Raw genomic sequence first — 21,270 nt, forward strand, 5'->3', positions numbered from 1 at the left:
AAAGGACACTGTCACTAAGACAAAAAGGCAGCCTACTGACTGGGAAAAGATCTTCACCAACCCCACAACAGACAAAGGTCTGATCTCCAAAATATATAAGGAACTCAAGAGACTAGACTTTAAAATGCTAATGAACCCAATTAAAAAATGGGGCACTGAACTGAACAGAGAATTCTCAACAGAAGAAGTTCGAATGGCCAAAAGACACTTAAGGGCATGCTCAACCTCCTTAGCAATCAGTGAAATGCAAATCAAAACAACGTTAAGATACCATCTTACACCTGTCAGAATGGCTAAAATCAAAAACACCAATGATAGCCTTTGCTGGAGAGGATGTGGAGTAAGGGGTACACTCATCCATTGCTGGTGGGAATGCAAACTTGTGCAACCGCTTTGGAAAGCAGTGTGGAGGTTTCTCAGGAAATTTGGGATCCACCTACCCCAGGACCCAGCAATCCCACTCTTGGGAATTTACCCAAGAGATGCCCAATCATATTACAAAAGCATCTGTTCAACTATGTTTATAGCAGCATTATTTGTAATAGCCAGAACCTGGAAACAACCTAGATGCCCTTCAGTGGAAGAATGGTTGAAGAAAGTGTGGAATATATACATGATAGAATACTACTCAGCGGTAAAAAAACAATGACATCTTGAATTTTGCATGCAAATGGAGGGAAATAGAAAACACCATCCTGAGTGAGGTAACCCAGGCCCAAAAAGATGAACATGGGATGTACTCACTCATAATTGGGTTCTAGCCATAAATAAAGGACATCGAGCCTATAATTCGTAAAAATCCTAGAGAAGCTATATAAGAAGGTGAACCCAAAGAAAAACATATAGTTATCCTCCTGGATACTGGAAGTAGACAAGATTGCCGGACAAAAAATGGGAACATAGGGGTGGGGTGGGATGGGGGGAGGGGGGATGGGGCGAGAAAAGTGTGAAGTGGAGGATGGGAAGAGCTTGGGGGAATAGGATGGTTGGGATATAGGAAGGGTGGATATGGGAACAAGGAATTATATATCTTACTTAAGGGAGCCATTCTAGGGTTGGCAGAGGCTTGACTCTAGAGGGGTTCCCAGGTGTCCAGGAAGACGCCCCCAGCTAGGTCCTTGGGCAGCTGAGGAGAGGGTGCCAGAAATATCCTTAACTCTTAAGCCAGAACCACATGACAAATTTGCCAAGTTCTGTTGCTCACTAGGACTGGAACATGGCTTCCTCATTTAATCACATCTGTTGTAAAACAGAATGAGAAACCTTGGCAGGTAAGAGCCAGAAGACTCCAGTAGGTGTGGGAGACAAACATGCCATGCAGGGGAAACTTAAGTAAGGAGTTTATTGAGAGAAGGGTAAAGGAGAGGGAAGAGGGAAAGGGAAAAACAGAGAGGAAGAGGAAGAAGGGGCAAGGACCAGCCTGCCTCTTCAGAAGATCAGTGGGTAAAAGAGAGAATGTGGGAGGAACTTTTCTCTTAAAGAGTCCGATGCTCATACAGACTACATAGTGATGTAGCAGCCATAGGAGCTTGGGCTGGATAGGTTACTGCCTGGGTTCATCCTACCAGGTGACAAGGGCCAGAATAATGACTGAATCCTAACTACATCTTCACCAGCTTTCTGTCCTTCAGTGCCTTAGCTTGGCTGTTCTGAAACTTCCTCTGTAGACTAAGATGGGCTCAAACTCAGAGATCTCCATTCTTTGCCTTCCCAGTGCTGGGATTAAAGTTGTAGCCCACCATCCCCAACTCTAAGCTTTCCTTTAGTTCTTTTTCACAATTTGGAAATGTAGCTGGGTGGGATCTTGCCCTGAATACACCACATCCTTTATTCCATTTCTTAATCTGTCTATCTTCTTAAATGCAGATTTAACTCCCTTCCACTTTCTGGTATACTTTTACTTCTCAAAGCAAGTTGTGATAAACATTTTAATATTTAATACTATAGACTTCAAAACAAATCCAAAGAAATGGGGTAGGACACTAAATATGCATCTAAGGGAAAATCAGCTAAAAAGACATTTCAGGTCTTAACATCTGTGTCCCAACATAAGTGCACCCACTTCTCAAAGAAATTACTACAGTTTAAATCATATAGTGACCCTCACACATTTATAGTGGGAGACTTCAATAGAGTCAAGTTGTATGAATGGGAATCAAACATCTCAGAATGGTTCATTACCTGAGACAGAAGGTACTACTCTTCATCTTGTGGCCAGCACTGAGGGAATGGAGAGTTCACCTTGCTTAGAAACAGTAACTAATGCTTTGGCTTCTGGAGAGACTTAGGATGAGTGGAAGAACCTGGTGATGTGAGAGTTATGGCAGAGGGACCCTGAATGATTGATGGCCTCTGCACTTTTGCTGTCTTAGAGTAAGAAAGGCTATGAGATTAGCACCCTCCCAAGTCTGTGTTAAAGAACCCTTCATTATCTAATTAGATGACCTTTATTTGATGTGACTTGTGAGGACCTGAGGACCCCAAAGAGGCAAGTGACATTGAAATGGTATAGTTGAGATGGTTAATACAATGCTTATCAGAGTCAAGGCTCATTCACAGCGACTTCTGCTCCTGTTAAGGTGGTGACATCACTGACTCTTTTTTCACAGGTGACTATAACAGATAATTTTGTTGATAATCACCATTCAGAAAACTTGTATCCATCACAGACTCTAAATCAGTACACAGGAGGTGGGAGGTTTTATGGTGTAAAATGCATGTAGCCCACAGACCTTGAATTTTTACCTTAAAAATGAATAATATATTTAATTTTAATTGATTGAACATACAGAAACAAGAAATGTGAGAAAAATTGAATATTTCTGGAAATCATTTATAAGCCAAGCATTGCTCTTGTGTAACGATGCTGTGGACAGACTTAACACAGGTTTCCTTTTCCTGTTCTTTTTGTGTGTGTGTCCAGTTAGCACTACACTGTTTGTACAGATGGGTGCAAAGGCTCTGCTGTTCTGCCCTGCTATTCCAAAGACAAAAGCAGTATTAATAACGTGGCTCAAGGACAATGACACTGGATTTGGACCATACTACACATACTAGCTTTGGGGGTCCTGGCCTGTTTGGATGCTCACCTTCCTAGACCTGGATCGAGGGGGGAGGAACTTGGACTTCCCACAGGGCAGGGAACCCTTACTGCTCTCTGGACAGGAGAGGGAGGGGAAGTGGAGGAAGGAGGGGGTAATTGGGAGGCGGGGAGGAGGCGGAAATTTTTAATTAAAAAAAACAATAAAAAAGGAAAAAAAAATAACGTGGCTCATAGCCCCCAGAGATCAGCCTCCCTACAGAATATTTTCCAAAGTAGAAACAAAGGAGACCAATGAAACCAACTATACAGACAGAAAAATCACCTGGGCCTTCAAACCTGGCCAGTATCCTGACCTTCTGATCAATGCAGTGGCCATCAATCATGATGGGCTTTATTCATTTGATATAGCAACACTTAAGGGTAATTTCCAAGAGAAACATAACCTCCAAGTGCTAGGTAAGTGACATGGTCACATATCGTGCTGTTACAGGTCACTAGATTTTGAGCTAGAAATAGATGCCTTTGTAATTTGTGACAAGACTAAACCTCGCTTTCATCTCTACAGGGACCCCAGAAGTTACCCTGCTTTTAGGGAAGAATAGAACAGCAGTTTGTGATGCAATTGCAGGCAAGCCAGGTGCACAGATCTTTTGGACCCCAGATGGGAATCACGTCACTAAGAAGGAATCACACAGTAAGTCACCTTTACTGTCAGGAGCACATGCCACTGGGAATAGAACAATGTTTCTGTTGTGTTCTACTTTGTCTCCCATTCCCCTGGCAAACAGACACTGTCCGTAGAACTAAACAGAAGTGGTAAGTAAATCTTTAATTTTTATGCCTTTCTTTCTTTGTTTGTTTCCTTCTATTTATTGTATTTGTGCATGTGCCATATAAGTATGTAGATGCCAGAGGACAATTTGTTCTTCTACCATATGGAATAGAACTCTGGTCCTCAGACTTGAAAGCAAATGTTTTTACCAGATAAACTATCCACAAGCCCATATACCTTTTTTTCTCTTCTTCTTCTTCTTCTTCTTCTTCTTCTTCTTCTTCTTCTTCTTCTTCTTCTTCTTCTTCTTCTTCTTCTTCTTCTTCTTCTCCTTCTTCTTCTTTCTTTTTTTAAAAACTGAGTTACTCACTATTACATGTATTTTCATGTAATGCTTGCTGGGACTTTCCAGTGTGGTACTCACCTTCTTGTATTAGTGAAGTACTTCTCTGGAAGAGTGATACTCTAACTCATGTTCAAGATGGAAGGGCAGATTTCTTCCCCACAAAATTCTTGGAAGAATATTTTGTTTTCCCCAAACTTTCTATATTCCATACCATCCATTACAACACTTTGAAAATACTGATGTTGATATTTATAGAGACTTAATACATGCTAGAATCTTGTGTGTTCTACATGCATTAATTCACTTAGCTATCGTATTTCAAGAAGACAATTAGTTTCAGTTTACAGAAAGAAAACTAATGCGTACAGGGTGGTGGTGTCATTTTTTATTGCTCCTAAGATGCATGTAGTCCCTGCTTTTTAGTATCTTCAGTGTAGAATGAGTATCAGTTATCTCATATCTCAGTGAAAATATACTCTAAAAATATATAGTCAGATGCAGAAGATGTGACAAAAAGAAGTTAAGCACCAGGAAAAGGTGTGATATGCTATCAGTGCTGTATTCCAGGCATGAAATGATCATTGAACTCTCAAACTCACAACAACCATGATTACATGGACAAGTAATCATCTACACAAGACTGGGAAGATCAACAGACTGTAATCGAAGGGTTAGGGCATCATAAGGTCCCACTTCTCTGTAAGGATGGATATGCAGCTAATGACTACTAAGGGAGGAAGCAATATTTTCCTTTTCAAAAGTTTATTTATTTTTGGTACATACACATATGGTGTGTTAGTACGTGTATATGTATGTGGTGTATCTATATGTATGCAGATATGCTTCTCCACATGTACACATGTGGAGGTTACAGGCTGTCTACAGATATCTTTCAATTGCTCTTCACCCCTTTTATTTGAGGTAGGGTCTTTCAATGAAACAAGAGTTTGATGTTTCAACTAGATTGGCTGATTAGCAACCCTGGGGATTTGCCTATCTCTGCCCTCCCCACTACTGCTCCAGTGCCATCAGAGTTGATCAGATTAGTGACATACAATGTGACATCTCAACAGGAGTAATATTGTGACCTCACTTTCTTCTTATCTGCTGGTCTATATTTACTGTCAGTTTTCTGCTAGTGCTGCTAATGGGTCCCCTTCTGGGTCACAGAGAAGGATAGAAAAAAGGGTTTGGGGAATAGATCTAGACAGACAAACAAGGTATTCCAGAACAAAATGTACCTTAAGAGAAATATCATGCCATGGATAATTGCCAAGGTTTTTCAATTACTTCTTTATATAATTAACATATTAATAATCAACCGTATCACTCAAGTCACAGGAAGTAGTTGTGGCAGAGATTGAAGCGAGATGTCTTACTCTATACTCTAAGCCCCTCAACTCAGGCGTTAATAGTCCTCTGTCACTATTCATAAGTTGCCCACTTTGTAAAACCCTAAGCTAGAAGTGTTTTTCTGTTCTTGCGCCTGTCATCCCTGGAGGTCTCACCTATCTCAGAAAAGGAGAGCCGTGTAAGTATATGTGAACAGAGTGATGTGTACAGCAAGCCAACTATGTAGCTCTAGCCCACAGGAGGAAATTGCATCACTGAGCAGAGTCGCAAAATGTGACTGCTAAGAGCGCAGATAACCGGCAGATCTGCTCTCTTGGTGATTTGTTTGGAGCAAGAGTCTGATCACTGGTAAGTAGGCTGGCATTTATGGTTTCAGTTATTGAACTTTTTCACTCACTGAATTATCTCTTCCAGAATCCAAATCGACTTAGATTGTATTTTCTCATTCTCCTCTCCATCTACTTCACTCCCTCTTTCATGCTTCTCTTCTCCAGATGTTGCAACGAGATTGGTCTCAGATCAATCATCTTCTGTCTTATTAGATAACATGGATCCACTGAAGAACTGGACTGCAATGTATAATGCAATAAATGCCATTGGTTGACTGATGCCTTTTGATAGGAATTACATTTACTCCTTTAAAGAATGGTAACCCCATCTTCTTTTGATTTCGCATTTATTTTGAAATACTCATAGGCACACACATTTATTCTCATATAACGCTAAACTCATCAATTTCTTCTTGGTTGTCTCCGGTCTGTTGTTAATTAATCATTGAGATTAACTTAAATGATTACATTTCTAAAAAGTTAGTTCTTTTATTTTTTCTCCTTTTCCTCTTAAATCATAGTAACTATGTGTTATTTGGGGGCAGCCTTTCCCCTCCTCTGTTATTTTTAATGACTGTTTTGACATTTCTCCTGTGGCCTGCGGTAGCAGAACTGTGGACTTGTAGACACAATGGCAGATATATGGTGAATGGAAGTTTGTGTGAATGCAGGATCCAGAGAGAGCTTCAGGATGTCTGTTAGGTATTCAAAGATTTAATTCTGATTATAGTAAGAGGAGGGCACTTTAAATGAAGGTGCCTACATATGAAAGGACGTAGAATTATGAAATTTCTCGTGGGCTGCAGAAGAAGTACAGTGGGGGTTGACTTGAGTAGAGCAGACTGACTGAGGAGTGTTAGGAGTGAGTGCTCCCACAGATGACTTCATGGAGGCTTAGTTTTTGATATAAATACATTGCTACTTTTAGCCTTAACTAAATTTTCTACTTCTTGTACTTTAGCTTATGAATCTGAAATGTTTACTGGGTTCTTCTTTGGGGATTTGAAACTTTCTCATTGATTTTCTTTCTTGTTTCTTATTGATTTTTCAAAAATACTTTCGTTTTCATTTTGACTGGATTTAGCATCACCCAGGAGACTAAGGTATCTCTAAGAGGGTTTCCAGAAGATTAACTGATAAGAAAGCCCCATCCCGACTGCTTATAGGTGGCCCCAGAGCATTGACTGAATAAAAGAGACAGGAAAAGCAAGTTATGTGCTGACATTTCCTTTTCCTCCAATTTCTGACCCACTCACTGTGGCCTGAATTGTTCCACTCGGCCACTCCCTTTTTGCCCTGTTGTGTTTGCTCCTCTGAAATAGCAAAGCATAAATAAATCTTCCCCATAATGGTTACTTTGTGTCGCTGTGAAAGAATATGGACAGGACAATTGAAGAGAAGAAAGGTCCATTTTGCCTCATTGTTTCAGAGAATTTCAGTCCATCTTAGCAGAGAAAGTGTCCTTCACAGTAGTGGGACTGTGTTGTGAAGAATCTTCATATCATGGCAGAGTAGAAAGGAGAGAAGGGACCAGAACATGGGTCCTGTTACACCCTTCAAAGCACTACCCGTACTGAAATGATTCTACCAAGTAGGCTTTTCCTCCTGAAACCCATTAGACCCCCCCAAATAGTACGCCAGCTGGGGAATAAATCATAGAAAACCTGAGCTTGGTGAGGACATTTTAGATTTATGCCACAGAACTCTCTTAAACTGTCACTTACTACCCTGTTATAGTGAATACAAGACTCTGTTATATAGTTATAATAATCACTCACATTTACTGTAGAAATGTTTACTAGTGGTTCTTTAGGAATTTAATTTTCTTATTTTTTAAGTGACATTTTATTTTTGTGAAAATGAGGCATGTGTTTTACATGAACTTCAAGCAATACATAAAACCATAAGTGCTTCAATAGTTTTTGGTCACATAAACTGTTAGAATTAGATGAATGATTTTCCATGAATATACAGGTAGGTTTATATCTTACATGGAAGAAAAACATTAAAAAATGCTTTCTCTCTGTGCCTGGTAAGATAGCTCAGTGATTAAGAGGACATTCTGATTTTCCAGAGGACCTGAGTTCTATTCCCAGAACCCACATGACAGCTCACAACTGTCTGCAACTCCCATTCCAGGGGGATCCAACACCATCTTCTGCCCTGCATGGGCATTGCACATGAGTGTGGGGAAAAAACATGCATGTAGGCAACACACCCACACACATAAAATACGAAGTATTTTCATCTAAAACTTGTTTTTAAATAAAAATCATCACATTTATTGTTCCTCTGTTTTAAATTAGAGCAAGAAACTGAAGCCATTTCTGAATTTGAGATTAAAAATATCTTAAGCCCATGCAACCCTGAGTGAACACCAGTCTGAGCTAGAGACTTTGAATGATAAAGCATCAGGGCAGGTCCATCAGCTAGAGCAAATGTAGTGGGGTTGTGGGATCTCCTGATTATTGCCTCTATGAATGGAAGAATTCAATAAAGAAGCACAGATAGTTACACAGAAGTTAATTTAGCAAACTCTAAAAAAACACACCAAAGAGAGATTAGAATGGGGTGTCCCAACGAAGATAAGCGTAGAAGCATCCTGAGTCCCATATTTTGAGTGTTAAGGAAGTTTTATGAATATTTGTGAGGTGGGTGACATATTCACTGGGCAAGATGACAGTTGTCTCTCCTGAATCCTGATGGAGCAGAAGGATGGTACCTTTCAGATACCGTGACCCTTGAGAAAAATCCACAAAGGGGGGAGTGTCAGAACCACAATATAAAAGAATAAACAGTGAAGCAGAAGTCTTTTGAAGATTCAGAGACTATGCTAGTACACATGTGTGGGAAATGTCCAGGAACCTTAGATATGAAACAATGGGAACAACCTACCTGTAGCCTCAGGGACCTTTACTCTTTCTTACTGTAAAGAGACATGGGTATCAAAATACAGGTGTACTTTCATTATTATCTCCTGTGTAGCTTCTCAAGGCTGCTCAAGGTCTCATGACTGCCCTTTGATTAAGACATTTGCTGCTCCTACTAAGAAATTCTGTCATTTTAAAAATTGTTGCTTTATCATTAAGCAGATGTGGAGGCCCCAAAATGTGAGCCTATTTCAAACTTGTCTGATGGTCAGAGAGTTTGAGGTTACTAAAAACTGTTGACAACCAGGGCTACACATATTGACTCAGGATGTGGTTACTTGCTTCTTTTGACAGTAAGATAGCCCATACAGGTAGATCCACTCCTTTCTGACAGATGGTCAGCATATGCAAGAATACTACTGCTCCTTCTTTTGTGTGTGTGTGTGTGTGTGTGTGTGTGGGTATTCCATTCAAACATTTCCACTTCCTCCCCTCCTCCCATTCCCCTCCCGCTCCCCCACTTACCCTCCTCCCTTCCCCTCCAGTCGTAAGAGATGGCAGGGTACCTTGCCCTCTGGGAAGTCCAAAGCCCTTCCCATTCCATCCAGGCCTAGGAAGGTGTGCATCCAGAAAGACTAGGGTCCCCAAAAGCCAGTACATGCAGTAGAAACAATTCTCGGTGCCATTATCAATGGCTTCTCAGTCAGCCCCCATTGTGAGCCACATTCAGAGAGTCCGGTTTGATCACATACTCATTCAGTCCGAGTCCAGCTGGATTTGGTGAGCTCCCATTAGATCATACACATTGTCTCAGTGGGTAGACTAACCCCTCGCAGTTCTGACTTCCTTGCTCATCTTCTCCCTCCTTCTGCTCTTCAACTGGACCTTGGGAGCTCAGTCCATTGTTCTGATGAGGGTCTCTGTCTCTACCTCCATCCATTGCCGGATGAAGGTTCTATGGTGATATTGGAGATATTCATCAGTGTGACTATGGGACAAGGCCAGTTCAGGCACCCTCTCATCTGCTGTCCAAGAACCTGCAGGGGACATCCCCATGGACACCTGGGATCCCCTATAGAGCCAAGTCTTTTGCCAACCCTAAAATGGTTCCCTTAACGAAGATATCTTCTTCCCTGCTCCTATATCTGCCCTTCCTCCATCTCAACCCTCCCACTCCCCCAAGCTCTCTCCAATCCTTTCCTTCTCCTTTCTCTCTCCCCCTCTCTCATTCTCCCACCCCACCCCCACCTCCACGCTCCCAGCTTTTGCCCAGTGATCGTGTCTGCTTCCAATTTCCAGGAAGATCTATATATGTTTTTCTTTGGGTTCACCTTATTATTTGGTTTCTCTAGGCTTGTGAACTATAGGCTCAATGTCCTTTGTTTATGGCTAGAGTCCACTAATGAGTGGGTACATACCACTCATTATCTCACTGAGGATAGTGTTTTCTATTTCTATCCATTTGCATGCAAAATTCAAGATGTCATTGGTTTTTTTTTTTTTTTTTTACTGCTGAGTAGTACTCTAATGTGTACATGCCATCTTACACCTGTCAGAAAGGCTAAAATCAAAACACCAATGATAGCCTATGCTGGAGAGGATATATTGCTGGTGGGAATGCAAACTTGTGCAACCACTTTGGAAATCAGTGTGACGGTTTCTCAGGAAATTGGGGGTCAACCTACCCCAGGATCCAGCAATAACACTCTTGGTCATATACCCAAAAGATGCCCAATCATACCACAAAAATATTTTTTGTTCAACTATGTTCATAGCAGCACTATTTGTAATAGCCAGAACCTGGAAACAACCTAGATGCCCCTCAATGGAAAAATGGATAAAGAAAGTGTGGAACATATACACATTAGAGTACTGCTCCTTCTTTTGTAACAGGAGGTTTGACATAGGGAATGGCTGCCTTTGGGATACTTGAACTAGGGTAGCTTAGCCCCATTAACAACAGAATGCTAATGACTTGATGTTTGAAAGTGTTAAAGCAATTAACTCTTTGAGTTGTCCTTTGTGTCATGTTAAAGAAGTCTTTTGTTGCCTTAATCCCCCTTTTTGGGGGGTATAAATGTGTATAAAAAATTAAACATTGGGCGATTTCAGTATTCACTGAAACTCCCTCTCAAAACTATCTTATGTCTTCTGTTTTATTTTTGTTGATGTGTTTGTCCTCTTTACTATTTTTCTTAGCATCTTGCCCCTAACCTGGCAAGAGGTATTTTTGTCGAGGCTGTAACCCAACAAGCAAAGGCTGTGGTTTGATTATAGGTTTTCTGTCAGTGTGGACAGAAACAAGGCTTGGCTGCCATATATGAGCTGATTCTCCCAGTTCTGCATCTTACATCTGTCTTCCCATGAGTAAGGATGCTGATGGTGATGGAGTCTGTGCTGGTGAGGAGGGCAGAGTATTAGAAATGCTTTGCACTTTTCACTTCATTTTACCATGAACTTAAAACTAAAATACAACTGCTCTCTTTCCCTCTGTCTTTCTAAACAACTTCATTTTAGCAGCAATTTTCTGGCCTCTCAGAATATGTAAGATACTCAACAAATCAAAACGAACTGTGTTAAATAGAAAGAGACATCTACATAAAACACATATTTTAACGAGTCTGAAGTACTGTTCTCTAAGTTTTCTTAAGATTTATTTAAAAAAATTAATTATGTATAAGCATGTGTGTGTGTGTGTGTGTGTATGTGTGTGTGTGGCATGCGCACATGCGCACAAGAGTGCTATTTTTCATGGATGTCAGAAGAGGGTTTTAGATCCTTTGGAGCTGGAGTTATGAGATGTTGTGAGCTGCCTGACATGGATACTGGAAACTCAACTCATGTCTTCTGCAAGAGAAGTGTAATTTTCTGATTGCTGAACCATTTCTCCAGCTCATATATATATGAAAAACATAACTTATCAGACTTGATGATACTAAAGGAATTCTTGAAAACACACGACAATAGTGAGCCATATTCAAGAATTAATTCAATGTACATTTGTTTGACTGTGTTTTCACTTTGACATACTGTTATTGAGCTTGTATCACCAAAGATAAGACATTATCTTATTTTATATGTATGTGTATTTTGCCTGCATGTGTGCATGTGCACCATGTGTGTTCAGGTGCCTACAGAAGCCGCAAGAGACTCTCAGATGACTTAGCACTGGAATTGCAGATGGCTGAAAACCACCTGATGTGGTTGCACGGAATCAAACTCAGATCTATTTGGGAAAGCAGTATGCGCTCTTGAATGTTGAGCCATTGATTTTTATCTATCCATCTATCTGTCTGTCTATCTATCTATCTTAGTTTTGTTCTCTTTGTTACAGATCTTCAGGTAAGATACAGCAAATCCCATCAGTGCTCACTTTGGTTCATTTCACAGTGTCTGTTTCTCTTTGTGATGCTATTTATTAAAACATGGTGAGATCATGAGACAATGGAGAGTCAACAGGGCTGTGCTCATTCTGAGTGAAACAAAATAGGCCAAGCCTCAGGAACAAACCAAATTCTAACTTATCATCAAAACCATTTAGAGGCGCTAATAGGTTAAACATTATTTTTTGTCAGAGGTTAGGAAGACATAGAACTTGCAGCATTTGTACAAATTTGTATGTGGCTCAGATGAGAGATGAACAAAGGGCAGTGTATTCTAAACTAAGATGAGTCAAACAACCTCAAGCCATCACAAGGTGCTAACCGATATCTGCTTTATACGTATCTATGTGGTATTTTTGCTCATGAAATTAATGCCATTACATGAAATGCTTGTATTTTGTGGTGGAAATATTTGTTATAACATCAGCCTAAACAGGAAATCCATGTGGGCAACCAAGTGTTGAATGTGCACTTTAGAGGAGCAGGTGAGGAAGGGTTAGAGGGCTGTCCAGAGCAGTGGGGTCTGGTGGTGTAAGTTGGCTGTGAAGAAAGGCAGAGACCAGAGAACCTGACATGTTCTAAAAGAAGGTAAAGGCATATGTGGCAAATGGTTGTCACCTTGAAAATGGATAAATCTTCCATGTAGTAGGTGGTTTATGTATCTTCAATATAAATAGCAGAGTTTAGCTTCTGAGGTCAGTGGGACTTTGGGGTCTAGAAAATGTGGATCGTTGTCAGGAACTGTGGTGTAGAAATGGCCCTAAACCATTTCAGAGCAAATCTGTTGGGTCACACCAGTAAAAATGGTAGAGTCAGAAGCCCAGAAGCTCTGTCCCTCCATCCAGGCAACAACTAAGCTGCCCCCAGTGCACATTATCAGAACTCTGAGACTCAGTATAAGCAATGAGAGGAGAGCTGCTGGACTTCGGGAAGAGAGGGGTTGGCATCTTAACTCACTTACCTACCAGTCCCCTTCTGACCGGCTAGTGACCACTGAACTGGAAGCAGGCTCAAGGGTCTTACTCTGCAGAATTGTCTTTCATTTTTATCTGTCAGAGATACAAATCTGAACCACCTTGAGGCTCCAGCTAATCCATGCCAGAATGGCTGAGATCAAATAAACAAATTACAAATGCTGACGTGAATGTGGGAAAGAGGAACCTTTCTTTACTGCTGGTGAGAGCATAAACTGGTGTGCTTACTATGGAAGTAGAGCTACTACATGACCCAGCTATACCACTCCTGGGCATATGTCAACAGGATACATCATCATAGCAAATGATAGCTGCACATCCATGTCTGTTGCTGCATTATTCACTATAGTAAAAATGGAATGTGTCTAGATGTACATCAACAGATAAATTTAATAAAAGTGATATATGTATACACAATGGAAGTACACAGAAATTTGTCTGAGTATGGATCTGGAAAGCAGTAAAATAAATATCTAACTTAGACAAAATAAGCCCTAAATTTTAATGCTTATATATACGTAAAGAAAGGGGCATGGCTGTGAGTATGTAGAGATAGGCGATTATTAGAAGGGAACAGGAAGTATTGAGAATGTGAAGCGGGTCACATGTGACATGGTGTAGTGTGAAGCGGCGGGGCTGCGTCCCGCCACCCGCCACCTGGCTAGCTTTACCCAAAATAATTACAGGGAAACTGTATTCTTTTAAACACTGCCTGGCCCATTATCTGTAGCCTCTTATTAGTTAATTCTCACATCTTCCTTTAACCCATATTTAGTAATCTGGGTAGCACCACGAGTTGTGGCTTACCAGGAGAGATCTTAACCTGCGTCCATCTCGGAGAGGAGCAGCATGGAGACTCACCACGCGACTGCCTGAAGCGTCTCCCCAACTCTACTTCCTTGTTCCCACAATTCTGTTCTGTCTACTCCACCTACCTAACTCTCTGTCTCTTAAAGGGCCAAGGCAGTTTTCTTTATTAATTAACCAATGAAAGAAACATAGACAGATAACTCTCCTCCATCAACATGGGAGTGGAAAAGAGATTACTGATGGTGGGAGAGCAAAAGGGAGGATAAGGAAGAGGGGTGTGGTGAGGGAGCCAACAAAATGAATTTTGTCTGAAAACATCCACGATACTAGGTCTCCAAATCACCCCTCAAATGCCCCTCAGTTCTAGTTGTCTTTCCCAGAATTCCATGTACCCTACCCCTCCCCACCTGATCCTGCTGCTCCCATTAGCCCTGCCTCCAGTCCACCCTTAAAATCTATTGTATTTTCTCCTCCAAGAAAGATCCACGTTTCTATAACTAACCTCGCTAGATCTATGGATTATAGTTTTCTCCTATTTATTTAATATCTAATACCCACATATAAGTGAATAGAATACATACCATATATGTCTTTCTGAGTTTGGGTTACTTCACTCGGGATGATTTTTTTCTACTTCTACCCATTTGCCTGCAAATCTCATGATGTCAGTTTTTTAAGGAGAGCTGAATAATGCTCCATTGTGTCAATGTACCACATTTTCTTATCCTGTTCCTCAATGTAGGAACCACCTTGGACATATACCAAAAGGACACTTCATCCTGTCACTAAGGCTCAACCATGTTTATTGTTGCTGTATTCATAATAGCCAGATACTGGAAACAAGAAAACTATAATTCATAGTCCTAAGGGTGGTTTGGAAACCTAGTATTGTGGAAACTTCCTCTGTGCTATATAGTAGGCTTCATTACAGAGATTCAGTGATAGTTCAACATATGAAAAAATCTGTCAATGTAATCCACCATATAAACAATCTGAAAAAAAATAACATGATCTTCTCATTAGATGCTGAAAAAAATCTTCTCATTATATTTTGAAAAAGATTAGGGATACAAGGAATATGCATAAACATAATAAAAACAATATACAGCAAAACAACAGCCAACATTAAACTAAATGGACAGAAACTCAAAATGATCCCACTGAAATCAGAAACAGGACAAGGCTTCCCACTCTCTCCATATCTATCTCCATATCCATCCCTGACTTCAAACTTCATGATAGAGCTACAGTCATAAAAACAGGTTGATATTTGGCATAAAAAAAGACAGGAGGACCAAAAGATTGAAATCTAAGACCTGGATATCAGCCAACACAACTAAGTACACCTGATTTTTGATAAAGAAGCTAAAATTATAAAATGAAAACATCTTAAATGAATGGTGCTGTCATAACTGGATATTGACATGTAGAAGAATGCAAATACATCCATATAATATCCCTATGTACTAAACTCAAGTCCAAATGGATCAAAGACCTCAACATAAAACCAACCACACTGACTCTCATGGAAGAAAAAGTGGGAAGTAGCGTTGAACACACAGGTACAGGAGAGCACTTCCTACATATAACTCCAGAAGCACAGACACTAGAACAACAATTAAGAAATGAAACTTCTCTAAACTGAGAAGTTTCTCCAAAGTAAAGAACATGGTCACTAAGACAAAATGGCAGCCTACATAATGGGAAAATATCTTCACCAATTCCATATCTGACATAGGGCTGATCTCCAAAATATACAAAGAACTAAAAAAACTAGGCATCAAAAGAACAAATAATCTAATTAAAAAATGGGTCATACACCTAAACAGAGAATTCACAATAGAGGAATCTCAAATGGCCAAAAGACACTTAAGGAAATTCTCAACATCCTTAGTCACCAGAGCAATGCAAAACAAAACAAGTCTGAGACACCATTGTACAGCTGTTAAAATGGCCAAGATAAAAAACACTAATGGATGACAATTTATGTTCAGAAAGGATGTGGAGTAAGGAGAATACTTCTCCATTGCTTCTTGAAGTGCAAACTTATACAACCGCTTTTGGAATCAGCATGGTGATTTCTCAGAAAATTGAGAACCAATCTACCTCAAGACCCAATAATACCACTCTTGGGCGTATACCCAAAGGATGCTCAATCATAGCAAAGGATATTTGCTCAATTATGTTTAGTTCATGTCAGCATTATTCATAATAACCAGAACCTGTAAACAACCTAGATGCCCCTCAGTGAAAGAATGGGTAAGGAAAATATGTTACATTTACACAGTGGAGTATTACTCAGTGGTACAAAATAATTTTTTTTAAATTTGCATGCAAATGGAAGGATCTAGAAAAAACCATACTGAGTGAGGTAACCCAGACCCAGAAAGAACATTATAATATGTACTGACCCATAAATGGCTTTTGAACATAAAGCAAAGAATAACCAGCCTACAGTCCACAACCCCAGAGACCCTAGACAACAATGAGAACCCTAAGAAAGACATAAAGTATGGGTCTGCCTAAAAGGGAGGAAAAAAAAAACAACATCTCTTGAGTAAGTCGGGAGTCCTGGGGGCAAAAGGGAAGATGGAAGGGGAGTGAAGAAAATGTTAGCTCAAACAGAAACAAAAAATAAAATCAAATTAAAAATATTTCATTAAAAGAGGAACTGCCATAAAATATATCTTAATGTTTTAATTTAAGCTTTTCCTTCTTTCTTCATCACTCAGCAAACATCACTGCCTGTGCAGGCTTAATCATCCAACAGCACAGAGAATGCAGATGAAGATAAGGTAGGGAAAATGTGGAAGAAAAGTCACCTTTAAATCTGGTGAATTGAACTCAAAGTTGACCTCAAGGGACAGATTCACTGAGTTTATCCAGAGCTTATGGTGATTTGTGTTTAACTAGAAACCACTCCAGATGAATGCTTTGGATAGGACCTCGGCTTTGAGGTTACTGATCTTCTTCACTATTTTGGCACCTGATGGGAATGGTAAGTGTGACATTCTGAGGTTTTTAGGAAATAAAATTATCTTTCAGCCTAAGACTGGACTATGACAATCCTCCTGCCTTTGTCTCCTGACTCTGGAATTGCAGGTTTGTTGCAGGTAACATAGCTACTCTAACATTCATACTTTAAAACCTTTCTTTTATTTTCAATTTTTTATTTATTTTACATACCAACCACAATATTCCCCCTGCCTTTCCTTAGGCTTCCTCCTCCTCCTCTTTTTTACCCCCTCCCCATCTACTCCTCAGAAAGGGCAGGCCTCCCATGTGGAATTACAAAGCCTGGCATATCAAATTGGGGAAGGACCTGCTTCTCCTCCCTGCATCAAGGCATCCCAGCATAGGGCATGAGATCTATAAAGCCATAAAGCTGATTATTTTCAATAAGCAGGTTTTCTACAAGTATTCCATGGAATAGATTGTTCTGTTACTCATTATCATGAATTTCAGGACATGAAACTCCCTAAAATAAGTATTTTACTAAGATGTCGTCTTTGTCCCATCTGTAAGATTGACAATATCCAAAAACAAACAAAAATGCAAACAAGCAAGCAAACAAACAAAAAATGAGAAAAATCTCTAATAAGGGAAGCACTGGGATCCAGAGTAAAGTGGAGGCACTGGACTCAGGTAGGAAGGGACAGTACTGCATTATAATAAGGGAACAAGGGACGAGTTGGCCAGGATGCAGGTCAATTTTCTGGGTTGGTGTCATAGCCTATGGAGTCTGTCTTAAAGCCTATGAGGTAAAGCTGTTGGAAGTTACCAGTGGAAAGAGGGGCAAGATAAGGAGCGGAGTCCATGAAATGACCATTTCATAGATGAGAAAGGCCGGGCTGCTAGCTAAAGAGGTGGAACTCTAGTCTGAGTTCTGCTTCACCAGAAACACAGATTCTAAGCAGACCAATCAGCATGAAAACAAATTAACTTTTCTCCCAAGAGAAAAATACCAGTGTATTTCCTTCTATGTCACAATGTATAATGCACAAGTATGACATAAAATATGAAATTTAATAGTCCATTTTCAACATTAAGAAAACATGAGAAGCATTTACATGAAGTAAATTTAACCATCGTCAAGTTTTTAAAAACTACTTACATATGTATTTAGTGTGTGTGTGTGTGCACCCAGGACACAGCACTTGTGTGAGGGTCACAGGACAACTGTAGGAGTTTGTTCTCTTTTTTCTACTTGGGTTCCAGGGTTCAAGTTCAGGTCATCAGCTGTGAATGCATATGCCTTTACCTGCTGACTCATCTTGATGGCCCCTAACCTTCTTATGTACTATGATCCAGGAAAAAAATCAACTTTGATAAATGTACCTGGGTCACTTGAAAAAATACACATTATGTACATTGGAATTGTTTTTATGAATGTCTCTTTGGTCACTATAATTGGTACTATTATTAATATGTTGTAGGTCTATACTACTTTTTAAAGTTCTGATTGCTTGGTCCATTTCTGAGGAAGAGGTGTCAAAACCTCCATGTATGATTGTGAAACCATCTATATATGTCTTTAATTTAGTTAAATTTTGCTTTATGTGCTTTGACATTTCAGTACTAGGTATGTACTTAATCACAACAGTTAACACTGTACAAATTTTAAAATGACTAGTATCCCTTTGTGCTTTTGAATAATTTTCCTTTTATTATTACAGACACAGGTTTCTTTCGTTCCCTCTTCTTCCTTCCCCTCTCCCATGTTTGTGCAGCTAATATTTTGCTGCCAGAAGCTTTTGGTGTAGTTACATGACATTTCACATTATCACCATTGATCCTGTAACTCCCTGTCAGACATGGTTAAAAGAATGACCCATGGGGAAGAGTCAGAGGCTAAAGGAAGAAAGGCCTTTTACCTCAGGTGCATTTTGTTTCCTGGGTTGTTCTTGGATGTGATTTCATGACTCTAGTGTTAAACATTTATATTTAATTTATGAGACATGTTTATTCTTGTTAGATGTCAGATCACAACTATATGATTCACAAAACCAATTTGGTGAAAAAATTGCTGAGTGCTGTCCTCAGTGGTCCCCGAATCTGGATATAACCTTCTGCCTTGCTTTCATGCTTTCCCAGATACAATCTACAATATGTGTCAGGCATTTGTATTTAAATTAGTCTGTCCTAAGAAAATTCTGGAAAAGGTCTGCTTTGTCAATATTTATTATGTGCTTACTGGCAATTATTTGCACGTTTTTTTATGAACTCAAGCAGTCTTCCCAAGATCCCTATTTCTTTGTTACATTAGTATATGAAAGTATATTCTTCCTTCCTTCCTTCCTTCCTTCCTTCCTTCCTTCCTTCCTTCCTTCCTTCCTTCCTTTCTTTCTTTCTTTCTTTCTTTCTTTCTTTCTTTCTTTCTTTCTTTCTTTCTTGTTCTGGCAATGCTTAAGCGTCTATGAGCAGCCTGTTTATGGCAGTTCTCCAGTTGTTCCTATCCTGGACTCTTTTGATATAGGGGTGACAGGAAGTTGAGGTGATAATTAGGACCAATATTTTAGGATCTCTTTGGAAAAAGGGTATAGACTCAAGTCTGGCTACTTCCTGCGGGCATGGGGCGACATGGGGGCGAGAGAGCTGGGTGTTGGTGGGTCCATGTTCAGTGGGAGGTGTGGCTGGAAAGGCATCCTGTTTGCTGTCATCACGAAGATGCCAGGCATTTGTTTCGTGAGAGAAGTAAGAAAGCAGGTGTCTAGGAGGAAAAATCTTGTTCTCATTGGCTCTATGAAACGGGGCTAGCCATGGGATGAGACGTAATAGCAGAGGAAACCAGATTTTAGTTAACAGGTGTCCTTGATCCACAAGAGTCGGGAGGTGTCCTTGATCCAGGAGAGCTGGTACCAATGAAGTCCTAGGAGCTGGTACAGGTGTTTTGGTGTTGTCCTGGGAGCATTTTGTAGGTTGTTCTTGATGTAGGCAGCAGTAATAACCTGGAAAATATACTTAAAACTGGCTGGGATTAAAATTAAAAACCTTGGATTTTTACCAGACCTGATTTTGGTGTAGTGATAGAACTTTTCCAGGTACCTGTAAGAGAAGTGGAACAGATTTTATGTCTTGGTGTCATAAGTTAGAAGGCTATTAGAGGAAATTGGGAACTCGGAACCTCTGAAGGTTGAAACCTGTTAATCATGGACAATGAAGCCTGTTAAAGAACAGTACCTTGAGCTGTCAAATGCCTTTAGACAGATCTGGGAGGAATAGGTGAGCAAAAAAAGAGATGGCTTTTGGCTAGCAGGCAATCCCAAGTCCTCTCTTGTCCTTGGAGAACATCAGTCTTTGAAGCAATATTTGCCATTAGCTGTTGAGTGCGAGAGGCCCTAAGATTTTTCCTGTGAGGGGAAAGATTTACTTAACCTGTCTTGGCAAGATAAGTAGATCGATTCCCTGGGTAAAAGGCCTCGTTTTGCTTCTGTGTGGGTGGCTTTGCAAACCCATAGCAAGCCTGGGGATGGCAGGTCTTCTGTCTTCTTGGAGAAACCATAGGGTGCTCCAGAAGCTGGCATGTCTCTGTGTTAGAAGCTCTATTATTGTTTAAATGCCATGATCTCAGATCTATAAAGGCACTTGAGAGCCAGGTACCATTACTGGGCATATAAACTAAACTTTTAGAGCTGTTTTAATCTGGAAGCATTTAAACACTGCCTGGCCCATTAGTTTCAGCCTCTTACTCACATCTTGATTAACCCATATCCAATAACCTGTGTAGCACCACGAAGTTGTGCCTTAATTGGGAAGATTCTAGCGTATGTCAATCTTGGGCCGGAGCTTCATCGTGTCTGTCTCCCTGGGGAGAGGCACGGCAGTCTGACTAACTTCCCAGCATTCTGTTCTGTCTACTCCACCCACCTAAGGGCCGGCCTACCAAATGAGCCAGGCAGTTTCTTTATTAACCAATAAAATAAACTCAAACAGAAGACCCTCCCACATCACACATACACAAAACTTAAATTCACATCACAAAAACCACAGTTACACACTTATAGAAACACATTGTGGCCACATTATTTTAACAGAGAAACAGATAGGATAGCTATAGGCGCCTGTGTCAAGGCGTTGCAAGAGAGAACAGAAACATAAGGATGTAACATTTATTTTGTAGAGTGGAAGGATGGGGTCGGGGGAGCGGATTTGCTGTTAGCAGAGAAGGGCGGGGCAGCAGTGGAGATGCCAGAGTGGTCTGAGCATGGATGGCAGAGACCAGGGAAACAGCTATGGAGAACATAAGGACGAGCACCCGGCCTGTGTCGGGGCCCATTAGAGCCTTGCTGTCTACCAGAACCGACAGAAGTTGGGGTGGGACTAAAGAGCTGTCAGTGAATGAACACACACACACACACACACACACACACACACACACACACACACACAG

The 21,270-nt window shown here is 40.4% G+C and overlaps 1 pseudogene; it reads left to right on the plus strand.

Annotated features, from left to right (window-relative positions):
* The first annotated feature begins 2,169 nt into the window (after positions 1-2,169).
* LOC119824241 lies at positions 2,170-19,637 on the plus strand (annotated as a pseudogene).
* The last annotated feature ends 1,633 nt before the right edge of the window (positions 19,638-21,270 follow it).

This window comes from Arvicola amphibius, chromosome 10 (genome assembly GCF_903992535.2).
Source record: "Arvicola amphibius chromosome 10, mArvAmp1.2, whole genome shotgun sequence".
NCBI classification, from domain to species: domain Eukaryota; kingdom Metazoa; phylum Chordata; class Mammalia; order Rodentia; family Cricetidae; genus Arvicola; species Arvicola amphibius.